Below are 13,640 nucleotides of genomic sequence, written 5' to 3'. Positions count from 1 at the left end.
GATTAAGGTAATCTACTATCTCCATTAGATTAATTACTAGTTTTGCATGTGATCCTGGGAATACTAGTGTAGACATTAGATGTCATATTTCCGCTATAAACACTAGTAGAAGGGTATAAATCCCTACAAAGACACAACTAAATAATTAATAACGTTTCACTATTCATCTTATCATTTATAAGTGAACAAGTTGATGATGTTAGGCATGCCTGAATATGTTAAAAGAACAAACTATATATAATACCATGCAATATGTATGTATCGAAAACATCGTGCACACGCATGCCTGTGTTCTTGTATAATAAAAATTCTCATATGCTAGCACGAGATGACTCACTTGAAACATCGCAGGGTATCAAACTAATCCATTTTATCACATAAAATCATGCATCAAATTTAACTGAAATACTTACAGACGTTCTGCTTATTTTACTCACTGGGTTCGCGTGATCATATGGCGAGAGGTTAATTGAAATGACTTCCATTTCAACTACAAATTTATTGTCTAAAAATTGTTGGAAAAATTATCGTTTAATTGAAATGGAAGGTCGAAGAAAATCGATGAATAAAATAATGTTGATCACTAGACTTCAAAGCTCGATAAATCGATTCGTTTTTACAGTAATTCGTCCCCTTCTGGTATGAAACCACGAGTACACAACGGGTCGAGAATTATGCTTTCAGGATACGATGAAGCCCTTCAACAACTGTTTGGTCCAAAGTATGTACACTTTAACCAAGACCAAGAACACTCTGTATTAATAAATGATAATGCCAAAGAAATCGACTCCAAATTCACAAAATAACTTATTGAAATTCCAAGAACCTTCACTGTTTATTTATACTAGAAAATGAGAGCAAGAGAGAGAAAATTCGTTGGTCTATTGATGTCTTTGGTTGAATGGTAAGACACTCATTTGTATGGCATCAAGAGACACCAACTAATGGATATACATCCATTCACATGGGATGTATCCATTTGATGTAGTTTGCATCCATCAAAGTGGGTATAAACCCATCTGTCGCTACTGTTGGTGGCTCCCAACATTTAAATGTAGAAAATCTCCAACACTAGGTTCTCCCATGGAAGACGTCACTTCCTCTCCATATTCCTATTTCGACATCTATGGCCCTGTTTTTTTTTTTTTTGAAACATGCCCTATTTTTCTAACAGTTTTCTTTCAAAGCTTGTTGACATATCTATATACCCCAACGGCCCAACGCCTTCAATAGAACCACCTATAAAGATATACATATAGTTAATGATTACATGTTTAAAGTGCCTAAACCAAACCTAATTATTTACATCTATAAAGATATGCATATTGTTAAGATATGCATATAGTTATGATGAATTAACCTAATTATTTACACACGTAAGGAGGTCAGATGGAAACAAATTCCCCTTTAATAATTTTTCCCAAAATACCACTTGATAACTAGTGTAAGATGTTGCAACAAAAGAAAGTAGTGTAAGATGACACATTATTCATGTATCTATGTCATTGTAATGGCTTTATAAATTGTAAGTCACTTTTAAAAAAAATAGTGTAAGATGAGACTTTGTTCTCACATCGTATGCAGGGGAGGTTAATTCGATTCTAATAACTGAAAACTGAACGAGAATGACTTCCATCATGAGTTTAGATAGACAAGTTTATCTCAAGTTTGCCAAATAAATTTGTACTCCTAACTATATTTTAAGTAAAAGAAAGAAAAAGACGATAGCAAGTTTTCGATGTCTTACAAGATTATCACTAAATTGTTAGAACTAGATCATGTATAACCAACTAAGATCGTCAGGGCCAACGAAATGATCAGGGCCAACGAAATGATAATGAGGATGGTGTCATTCAAACTTAGCACTAGATCCTCTCCATTAAACCGTAAAAAAAGTTCTCTCCATTTGATAGTTGTATATGTGAGTTAGCGTAATACTTAAAATAAAAAGTATAGGGCCACATTTTGACCATTCGCTTCGGGCCACTAAATTGTCAGGGCCGCCTGCTTGCAGAGCCTTGCAAACACCTTGCATAGACTTGCAAACACCTTGCAGAGCCTTGCAAACACCTTGCAGAGCTCTAGCATCATCTTATTATTTCGAAAAACTTCTAGAGCTTTCATGCAATTCTCAATATGCACACAAGCACTTATCATGATAGTCCAAGAAGAAACATTTCTCACTGGCATTTCATCAAACAACTTTATAGCTATTTCAACTAACCCAAATCTTGTATAACCAACTAAGATTGCATTCCAATCAACAACATCTCTTTCAAGGAACTTATCAAACACATTCCTTGCATCAACTATGCTTCCACAACTTCCATATAAATCCAACAAATAAGTTTGAACATAAACATCAAAACTAACATAGCCAAAAATTTATTTCAATCCTAAAGATTCAAAACTTGGAAATTGCAAGTTTTTCTCTCTAGAATTCTCCACAAAAAGCTAACTCAAAACCTTCAAAATCATCTTCAAACAACAAGTAAAGAGATTCAATCACAAAAACCTAAAATAGATTGATGATCAAAAAATCAGGAAATCGTTTTCGGCCTTATAGAATCAGCTCAACGAAATCGCCCAATTCTCCACGCTCGTTTGGCTTTTCTATCGGTAGAAAACAACTTCCTAGTTTATTAGAAACTTGTTTTTTGGTATTTTTCATCAGACAAGGGATATTATTGACATTGAAAATGTGAGTGCCTACAAAATTGTCCTCCAACAACATTTTCAAAAGTTATTTGGAGTCTAGCTCTTTAAAAAGATGAGATGTCTTTTTAACTAAAAAAACATGAAAATTGAGCCTTCGACCCAATTTCCTGAATAAAATATGACACAGAATCTCAAATTCTTAAACACACTACTGCATGAAATGCATGTAAATGTTAAATCTGTTACATGCAATTTTACCACCTAATTAGGTGTGCCTACATTTAACTTTCCTTTGATCTTTTTAGGGTAGAGTCTGGGCCATTGGATATAGCTCAAAAACACGGAGGGAACGCCGACCATTGGATGAAAGTTGAATGACGCCCAATAGATGGGAATTCAGTCGTTGGATGAGTATCTAACGCGAATGGTTGGATCCTCGCGGATCTAACGCTCCTAAAAGCGTCCAACCATGATCCTGAAGGGATCATCACGCGCCCGTTTGATTTAGGCCTTCTGCGCGGACAAAATTCGATCAGGACGTGCTCGCTTGCCTAAATCACCCCTCACACTAGCTTGTCTTGTTTGCCTTTCAACCCCTAGATTAACCGCACTCCGTGCATACTTCGAACTTGATTTCATCATTCATCCGAAATCGGATTCGAGTGATTTTCTGCTTTGAATTGAAGAGTTTGATGAGACGAACGCGATGGCGCGTTCAATTTTGAGTTCGACGAGTAGGGTAGAGCCAAAATTGACTCTGATTCCAACACAACAGTTTTATGCTTTACATCACCTAGAGCCTCCAAATAAAATTTGACAGGGAACTTCAAAATCTTAGCCATGCTTCTCCATCAAATGGATTTCAACGTCAAAATCTGTTACATGCAATTTTATCACCTAATTTGGTGCGCCTACACTTAACTCTCCTTTAAGTGGTTGTTAGAAGACTTGTCTGCATAGTTTTTTTTTTGTTGACAAACTTGTCTGCATAGTTCATCCATGCATGTTATTCATCAAACACCCTTCCCCTAGTCCATTCATCTTTTTTCATTCTTTTTTTTCTTTTTAGTGATCTTGACCAAGGTCTCTGGGACCATTTTGAATAGATCGAGGAACCATAAAATAGTAAACTATATAATATATATTTCTACTAGTATATGCATTATTTGAAGTTAGTATGGTCGGAAATAGTAGGTAAACAAATATTTGCACAAAGACATGATGAGACTGATAACATTTCATAACTGAAGCATTGAATACCTAGCTAGCTACTTTAATTGCATAAGAAAATATTGTCGGTTCTTGGGTTTGTTAGATAGACTGTGCTGTATTTAATGACTTTGAGTAATTTTTAAATATTGTTCTCCATTGGGTCATGTGTGACATAAATGAGACCTGTTTTTTCACATATTTGCTCACATGTGGTTCTTAGGGTTGTGGGATTTTCTTATTTCAAAATGAAGTCCTACTCCAACAGCTAATATCATAAAACTCATTCGTAATCTAAATATCATTAGATGGGTTGTGGAATTATGTGATTTTTGTCCATAGTTAAAGCATACTTCATTTGTGCACATTCGTGTTCTTTTGAAGTATTCTAAGCCCTAGAATCCGCCTAATATCTAAATATCAATATACTTATGTTTACAAAACTTTCTTAACATCAACCACATTCTTCAACAAAAAAAAACATCAACCACATTAAGACCAATGACGCAGTCGATTCTTCGCCTTCTTAATGGATAAACACTTCAAGCAAAAGTTATAAGTTATTTAAAATGCAAGGGCTATGAAGCTTATCCCAAATATATCCATAGGATCTCAACAAAAAAAGTATATCTACAGGGTGTGGCCCGTCACATGCGTCAATAGTAACGTCAAATTATCTTGCTCTTTACTTAAGAAGTCAAACAAAATATGAAGTATAATTCAAGTTAGATTTGAGAGTATCTCGACTTGATTGAACCAATATTAGTCAAGTGTGTTTGAGTAACATGAGTAAAAATTAGATCTTACAAAAACACCACTTTAGACTACTTTGTATAAAATAGCATAATAAAACTTTTGACACTTAAATTTTGGTCCAAACACCAAAAAGTATATAGTTGAAGTCTTGAAGAAGCTTCATTTTTTCATCTTTCAAAGGGAGAAAATGCTAAACTCAATATGATTTTATCGAGACTTAGATCATCCTTAAAAGTAAACAATTGATAATATAGAGTTTTCTCCTCTTATTTTTTCTAGAAGCTCTTTCTGTTTTTACTTAATAATTTTTTGTTACTCCTTCTAACTTCTAAGTGATCCACTCAACTAAATCAAATTGTAAATTCACTAATATAATTTCCTTAATTACCTAGTACACACAATACACCATAGGAAAATGTTAAAATCACAAAAGATTTTGACAAAAAAAGTTACCCAGCTGATGTGGCCGTTGTTGTTTGAAAGTTTGACTAATTCTAGACCGTTAAGAGATTAATATCACAACCGCCACATCTGTAACATTTTTTGTCAAAATCTTTTGTGATTCTAGCACTTCCCTACACCATATATGATTCTTTTTTTTTTAAACTTCCAATATGTTCATAGCATGACAGAAATGATAATATTTCCAAAGGTTCAAAAAAAGTTGTGGAAATGATTAAGCAAAATTACTAGATTTGATAATGGAGGTTTTTTTTTTTTTTCTGAAACCAAGCAAAATCATATTTCATTCATAAGTGATTCAATCACAAGTTACACGGATGATAATTTTATTTCTTTGAGAACTACATGACAGTTACATACGATAAGTTCATTGAGCTTTCGAATGTAAAGTGTCTCGTGAAGGGAAAGAAATTGACGAGACACAGATTCCAACAAAAGACCCTAAAGGTTGACAAAAGATCCTGATGATCGAGAATGAAAAGACCCTAAAGGTCGACAAAAAATATAGGATTAATACTACAATTGCTCTAACTGAGAGAACCGCCGCGACCGATGAGTGTAAACCGCAATGCCAACCACCACCATCACTGCCGAACAAAGTCTTTGAGTCCTTCTGTTTAGGCTTGTTACTTGATAGATCCAAAGATTCAAGAAGCTTCAAACAACCAAATGTTGTTATTTCAATTTCTGTTGAACAATAGAAATCCCAAATCTCTCTTCATTTCTTCCTCTCTCACTCCATCAATCTGTTACTAAATCTTTCGGATCCTTTAACAAATTACAAGAATCGATGTGTGGTGAGTTCAGAAAACAATCCCTATAAACTCAATCTCAGGAGGAAAACAATCCTAGCAATTATTTATTGATGGAGAACAAACTACAAAAGAAACATAAAAGGGTTTCGGCGAAGGTAGGACCCTTTACCAGAAGAAACAGACGTAGAAATTTTAAGAGAGTAGAGTAGTTACTTGAGAAGGAAGATTTTAGTAGAAAGAAGATTAGAGTACGAAATTTTTTAGAGGTTTCTTAATTTCTACCAACCAACTAATGCTATCTCAGCCTCAAAGTCAAATTTCACCAAAATATTAGTATTTTATAAAGGCAGTCTCTTAATTACTAGACATTATTTTCACCAAAACTTTACCTAAATCACTTTATGCTGAATTAAAAATAAGAAATCTCCTTTATGTCTTTTCATAAAATTCTAAACACAAAACCTTCCAAAATAATTCTAATCACAATCATCTTATGGACCAGATTGGAGGCTAAACTTTCATAATAACTCTTTCTTGTGAAGCATACAAGCACTTTTTTTAGTCACACATATTACTTTATTGTGATAAAAGGAGGGAAGTTTTCCATTTTCTATATATATGGAATCAAACGAAAATAGAAAGCTTCACAAAGTTTACATATCCTGTAGGATTTTCATGAAATTTCGTTATACTGCAAAATAAAATGAAGTAAAACCAAATTTTTTATATAACTCGAACGTATAAATACACAAATCACTACAAGCACAACAAGAGTCATAAGATAGTACACAACTATATATACATACACAGTACACTGACATATATATAAAATTAGAAATTAATTTTCTTATATTTGAATTTGAATTTAATGTTGAATATTTATATCTTTTGATAAAAATATTTGGAGAGATATATCATATATCTTGATGTAAAAGTTTTTTTTTTTTTTTTTAAATGTGTCTTTTTTACTTTTATGAATAAGAGTTGTAGAAATTTATTTTAAGATATAATTTCTTTTCTATTTGTTGTGTTAGAAAGTTCTTTGCCATAATCGATATGTTCCAATATTCCTTACGTGAAATATCTACAAATTAGTTGGTGTAATTTCACGATAACTTGGAAAAGTATCTCAGGTAACAATTTATCTAGTAACCGTAAAAATTCTCATACATAATTTCTGTCTCTAATCTCCGTCCCCTTAAATTTTATTCTCAAACATATTTTCTTTTAAATTCATCTCCTCTTTCCAACCTATAATATGGGTTTTGTTTTTTCCTATGCACCTCAATTTTTATGCTTCACCTAGTCTCTCCATATTTAGGTAATAACTTCCAACTTCTTCAACATTACTTTACATGTAAATGAAATTAGAGCCCATGAGTTCATGGAAGTAAGTTACTAGAAAAGAATTTAAAGAAGACAAAGGAAAGATGAGAGAAAAAATCAAGAGTTAATTCCTATATGGCCCCCTACTTTGTGACCAGCTTCCTTTATGGTCCCCTTTTTTTCGTAAATTCAAATATGGCCCCCTTTTTTGATGTAATTGTCCTAACTACCCTTCTTAATTCTAAATTTAAAACATTTTAAAAAACTTATTTCCACCTCACCCCTCTCTCTCTCTCCACCTCATCTCTCTCTACAACTCACCCCTCTCTCTCTCTCCAACTCACCTCTCTCTCTCTCCAACTCACCCCTCTCTCTCTCCAACTCACCTTCATCTTCTCCGATTGAAGTCGCCGGCCGGCGACTTCCCAAAAAAAAAAAAAAAAAAAATTTTCTCTCATCTCTCTCTCTCTAAAAATCCGGCGAAGGGGGTTTCCCTTCGCCGGAAGCCGTGAACAGACCGATCTGGTCTGTTCATGGCAGACCTTCAAAGGTCTGGTCGGCCGTGAACAGACCGATCCCCTTCGCCGGATTTTTAGAGAGAGAGAGAAATTAGTGAAAAAAAAAAATTTTTTTTTTTTTTTTTTAAGTATGAAGGTCGCTGGCCGGAAAATTTTCCGGCCGGCGACCTTCATGAGAGTGCTGATTGGAGAGAGAGAGAGAGGTGAGTGAAAAAAAAAAAAAATTTTTTTTTTTTTTTAAGTTTGAAGGTCGCCGGCCGGAAAATTTTCCGGCCGGCGACCTTCATGAGAGTGCTGATTGGAGAGAGAGAGAGAGAGAGGTGAGTGAAAATTTTTTTTTTTTTTTTTTTTTAAGTTTGAGTGCTGACTTGGAGAGGTGAGTTGGAGAGAGGTGACGTGGAGAGAGATGAGTGGTGGAGAGGGAAGTGAGGTGGAATTTAGGTTTTTGTTTTTAATTTTATTTTGAAAATATATTAATGTGAAGGGTAGTTATGACATTTCCATGAAAATAAGGGACCATATTTGAATTTACAGAAATTTAGGGGCCATAAAGGAAGCTGGTCACAAAGTAGGGGGCCATATAGGAATTAACTCAAAAATCAATTACTCACCATATACTGTTTTGTCCAGTTGAGTTAATGAACAACTGATTTATCAGAGAAACCAACTAACCAAACCTATGAGTAATTAATAGTCCCCACACCAACATCACTTCCTCCAAAAGACTACAAAAACTGTCACATAAAATAAAATAAAATAAAATATTTTTTTATCGTTTTTTATCATTTGTTCTACGAATACGTAGTCAGATATAGATTCTTTTTCTATTTTTTCGACACTAAACTTTAATATAATTTACCGCTTAAGGCCCAAGATAGAAAGACTCGTCAATTAAAAAAATGACCAATGATCAATACAAAATACCCATTAATACCAATCATATTACATTAATAACTTTTTTTTTTAGTTGTCATTAATTACTTGATACTACATATTTTTTTCTTGATATATTTTACAAATGATTTCTCCTCATTACCAATTTATCATCATCATCATCATCATCATCATCAAAACTAATCAAAGTGAAAAAAGAAAATTGAGTTGGGTACACTGAGAGAGGGCTCAAACCCTAAGATAAACAAAACAGTCTATCATTTATGTTGTCGAAGAGGATCCATTAAAGATCACCTATGAACTCTGAAATCAGGATGGAAGATAATTTCATTTACAATGCAAGATTAAAACAATATTCACTTAATTAATCCATCAAAAATATGATAATTAACATCTTATATAAAACTTCAAACAATAAAAAAGAAAACAAAAAGTCTATATAACCAAAATCAAAATCTATGTTATTTAGTGTGATCTCAACTTATCTTTTATTATGAAGAGGATTAGGACCTGTATGGATTCTCCTCTTATCATCTTCACTAAAACTACTAGTTCCATTAATTCTCTTCCCTTCAAGATCAAACTCATTCATCTTTGATGATTGATCATCTATGACTGATAATAATAATCTTGAAGTAGCTTCAACTTTAGAAATACATGAAGATTCAAACTGTAATCTTATCAAAAGTAGAACAAGAAACAAACAAGAAAATTTCTTTTTCATACTACCCATTTGTCTTCTGGTAAAAATCATCATAACCCTAGTTTCAGAAATCTTCATGAACTGATCAGAACCCAATGAAATCACACAAGTCAAAGAAAAAGTATATTATCAGAACTTTTTCTTCCTTAAAAGGTCTTCCAAATAGAAAAGTTGTAGAAGAAGAAGAAATAGAAAGTTCAGAGAAGCTCAAGTCTAAGTGAAAAGGAAACAAATTTTATATTCGTTTTCTTTTGGGGAGATGTTTTGTCTTGTTTTGTTTGTTTGTTAGGGGTTTCATTGGAATCTGATGAAGATGAAAGGTGTTTAACTCTTTCTTTGGGTCAATGAGAGAGATTGAAGAGAGATAGAGTCAATAAAAATGATGCATAGGGTTTGATGCTAGGTTTAGAATTTAATTTGGTGCAGAAATTGTCTTTAGAACCTTCTTTGGATTCTGATTTCAGAATCCAATATTTGACTTAATGAGAGAAATCTACAACAAGAAGAAGTTGTGAAACTTGTTAAACCCCCCCAAAAAAAATGAAAAAGTGGAAGAAGAGATATAGATATGATATGGTTTTGTTTATGGAAATAATTTCTACTTCTAATGGGTAGAGAGTCATGAAATTAGGGGGTGGGGGAGAAGGGGGGAAGGGAGGGAGGTAGGATATTTTATTGTTGTGAGTATATGGGTCAAGATCTAGAAAGAGGAAAAAGGGAGAGAAAAATCTATTGACTTATATAATTTTAGTGGATCAATGGGTTCCTCTTTTTGTTTTGGAGTTAAATCTATTTTGGTCCTTATAACCAACTCACCATAAAGACTTCCTTAATATTACCAACTTCCAAAATGGTCCCCAAAATGGCAAAATCACACTTTTGTCATATTTTATGATATTTAATCTCAACTCCAATTTTACCACCCTAAACTTTTGTTAGATTTTATAAATTTGTCATCAATAGAAGAGCGAGAGGTATTAGAGATTCCATCTTCATCATCGCCATCATTATCATTTTCATCTCTAAAATCTCTTCGTCGTCGTAATCATTCCCACCATGTCATCATCATCATCCTCAAGCAGTTAAGGTTTCGGATTTCACTTCTTATATAAATTTGATAGTTCTCTCCAAAACCATATTCCAATAAATAGAGAGAATGTGGGGATGTATGAAGATGAGACGGTGGCCGAAAGGAAGATGATGATGGAGAAGATATAGTGAAAATGAAGACGGGATCTATCTTTTTCTCTCTCTAATATTTCTCTCTTCTATTGAAGACAAAGTTTAAAATCCGACCAAATTCTTAAAAGAGTAAAACTGGAATCGGAATTACATGCCATCATAATTTCGAGAGAAATTTGTTTTAGAGGGCTATTTTGAAAGTCGGTTATCTTGAAAGGGCTATTTAGTGAGTTATTATCTTTCGTGGGAAAAATAGGATTAGCCCCTTTGTTTTTCAAAATCTTGGTAGGTAATGTTATGCAGCTAGGTTTAAGGAGAATATCATGTGGCAGATGGGATCCATTAATGGTATACCAGAATAGTCACGAGCTCGAAAGGGTGGATTTTGATTTATATATCTCATTGTTTTTTAAATTCTTATGGATTCCATGTCTAGAAAATGACATTTGTTATTTATGCACTTTCAACTATATATTTCTAGTAAGAGAGATTGCAAAACAGTTCAGAATATGATTTTAGATATTTTGTAGATAACTTGGTAACTTTTGTGCATCTTTTGAGTTGAAAGCACAATATTAGTATATTTCTCTTCCAATTGAAACTTATGCTGAAACAAATGATGGCCCATTTTAGAATGGCCCATAAAGAGGTTAAAAGAAATGAATGGTGGGTAATCCTCAATTGTCTTTGACAAAATGATGATGTCCTTTGATTACTCAAATTGAAGAGATATGGGGTGGTATATATGTATATAAACTTAAAAGAGGCATGTAGAAGACAACAATTTTTTTTTAACATGGAACTCTAGGAGCCATTATAACACTATGAATAGATAATGTGAAGATACATCATGAATTGAATAAATTGTAACTCAATAGTTTTTTTTTTGATGAAATACTATAACTCAATAGTTAATGTATAAAAATCTTCAAGTGTCGGTTGGCAAGTAAAATAGAAGTTATCCTACTTTTAGTAGAAGTCTTTTTGCTTTAATAAGATACTAGGTGTAGCCTGTGCCTTCGGCAGGTTGCAATCCATTTTCAAAATATAATAAAATACGACGAAATCAAATACATCGTAAAATATTTAATGGAAAATCCAGGATGATAGGTTGTTGGCAAGATCCATAAATAGGAGAACATAATGAAGAAACTTTAAAAACATATGGTGTTGATAGGGTTTAAATTGTTTTGGAGGCGGAGGGATGTAATAGATGTTTATGTTTTATCTGATTATAATGTAATTTATCTGATCTAATTTTTGTCTAGATGCCACACCAATTCACATAGAAAGATAAAACTGAGATTGGAAAGAAATTAAACAGACTTGAAGGTGTTGTTCTTCAGTATAAAAAAACAGAGAATTACATGGTTAACATATAAAACTATCACCGTCTTCTTTTGTTGCATATATCAGCATGTGCTAGAACCCATCAAAAGTACAAGGGTTCACAAGAGCACACTGGTCTACCAAGACATAAACAAAACTCTCAAAACAGAAAGCATAAGCTATAACCCAACCCCATATCTAAAGAGATCCAAGAATAATAGCGATCCCAACGTAAGTATAAGAAAACAGAAGCATAATTTATATCATTTGTTAACTCCTATTCTGATAACCCCTGCCCTATCTTTGTCTATCTCCTCTGCAACTCCACATTGAAATCAGATTGTAGCAGCCATTGTAGCAGCCCCTCTTTCCTCTAGCTGGTATTCTTTCCTTGAACATCTCAAAACACAAATCTCTTCAAGGGAAAACAAAGGGCAAAAGTGACACGATTCGCTCCGCCTACTTGTATGTGTCCATCACAACTTTGCCTACATAGATACCAAGCATCGCCCATTAAACATCAACGTTCAGAACAATCAACCTAAAGATAAGAAAGTAAAAAGGCAAACAGAAGGGCAAAGGATGTACTTTCTTCGGATCATAAACGACATACTCATTATACCCTAAAGGTATGTCTTTGGGATCATAGGTGACAACTCGGGCATCGGGCTCTTTAAAGCCACCTTTCCATGTGAAGTGTTCGAATTCTTCCATTTTCGTTCTCCCTTGACCTTTCAATCTTATTTCATTTTCTACTTATCATGTTTTTTAAGAGTCAAAGATCAGTTGGTATTCACGAAGTTGTAATGTTGAAATAAGTAAAATTCCCCATATTTACCGCACTAAAAGTAAATCTTTATACGATATGTGGAAAAATAAGATTGAAGACTATGTTAAATATGTAATCATACTCTTGTAAATCCTTATGAAACATACTCTTTTCCTCCCCCCTGTAGATGTTATCAAGACATGTCATTAAATTCAAACTCAACACAAATTTAAACCGAAAAATAAATGATTGGTAAAAGTAAGAGTCCTCAAATTCAAGAGAACGTGAAGGAGACTGTTGAAGTAAATTAGGTAGTCAAAAATCTAACAAGGAAACCCTAAAAACAATAAGAACAACCGCAATACAAATCAAACTCAAAGAAACCCTAGAAACAATTATAATTTTGAAATAATAACAAAGTACAACACAAATCAAGGCCGAATCAAACTTGTAACACTCCATTAAGAAAATCACAAAAGATGAATAAGAAAAGAAAGAAGAAATTGGAAGGAAAGTAAAATGCACTTAACAACTTTATTTTTGGTTTATAAGTTCAAACTAAGAATGAATGTGTAACAGTTTAAGCGTTCAACATTAGGGTTAGATTCTGCCATGGAGAGTTTTAATGAGGGAAGAAAGAGGCAAAGATAAAGAAATGGAGAGAAAAATGAGAAATAAATTAGAAAACGTAGTGAGATTTACTAGAATGTTTAGTAGGAGAAAACTAAGAAACATGAAAAGTTAATAAGGATAGAAGGGATCTCACCTAGGGTGGGAATTTGGTCCGAAAAACCCAGAACCCGCCCACGACCGTCTGAGTCCGAAGGGTCTGTGACCGTCCGGTGCTCGAATCGGTCCCCGCCCGACCGACAGAGAGCTTAAGTGGACGGACGCGGGCATAGGTCCTTACCCGGTGATCCGATCGAGTCCGCCCTCTTATATAGTCCGCCCGACCGAACCCGTCCATTTATCCTAACCGTTATACCCGCCCGCCTATATGATTGATTTTAAGCCTTTAGATTTGTAAGGTTAGCTACAACCGTTAGATTTTAAGAGTAAAAATATATAATCCTGGAAAT

Source organism: Eschscholzia californica, unplaced genomic scaffold (assembly GCF_041429995.1).
Source record: "Eschscholzia californica isolate CP2 unplaced genomic scaffold, dmEscCali1.0.p SCAF_1, whole genome shotgun sequence".
Taxonomy (NCBI): domain Eukaryota; kingdom Viridiplantae; phylum Streptophyta; class Magnoliopsida; order Ranunculales; family Papaveraceae; genus Eschscholzia; species Eschscholzia californica.
Note: the sequence above shows the minus strand (reverse complement) of the source record.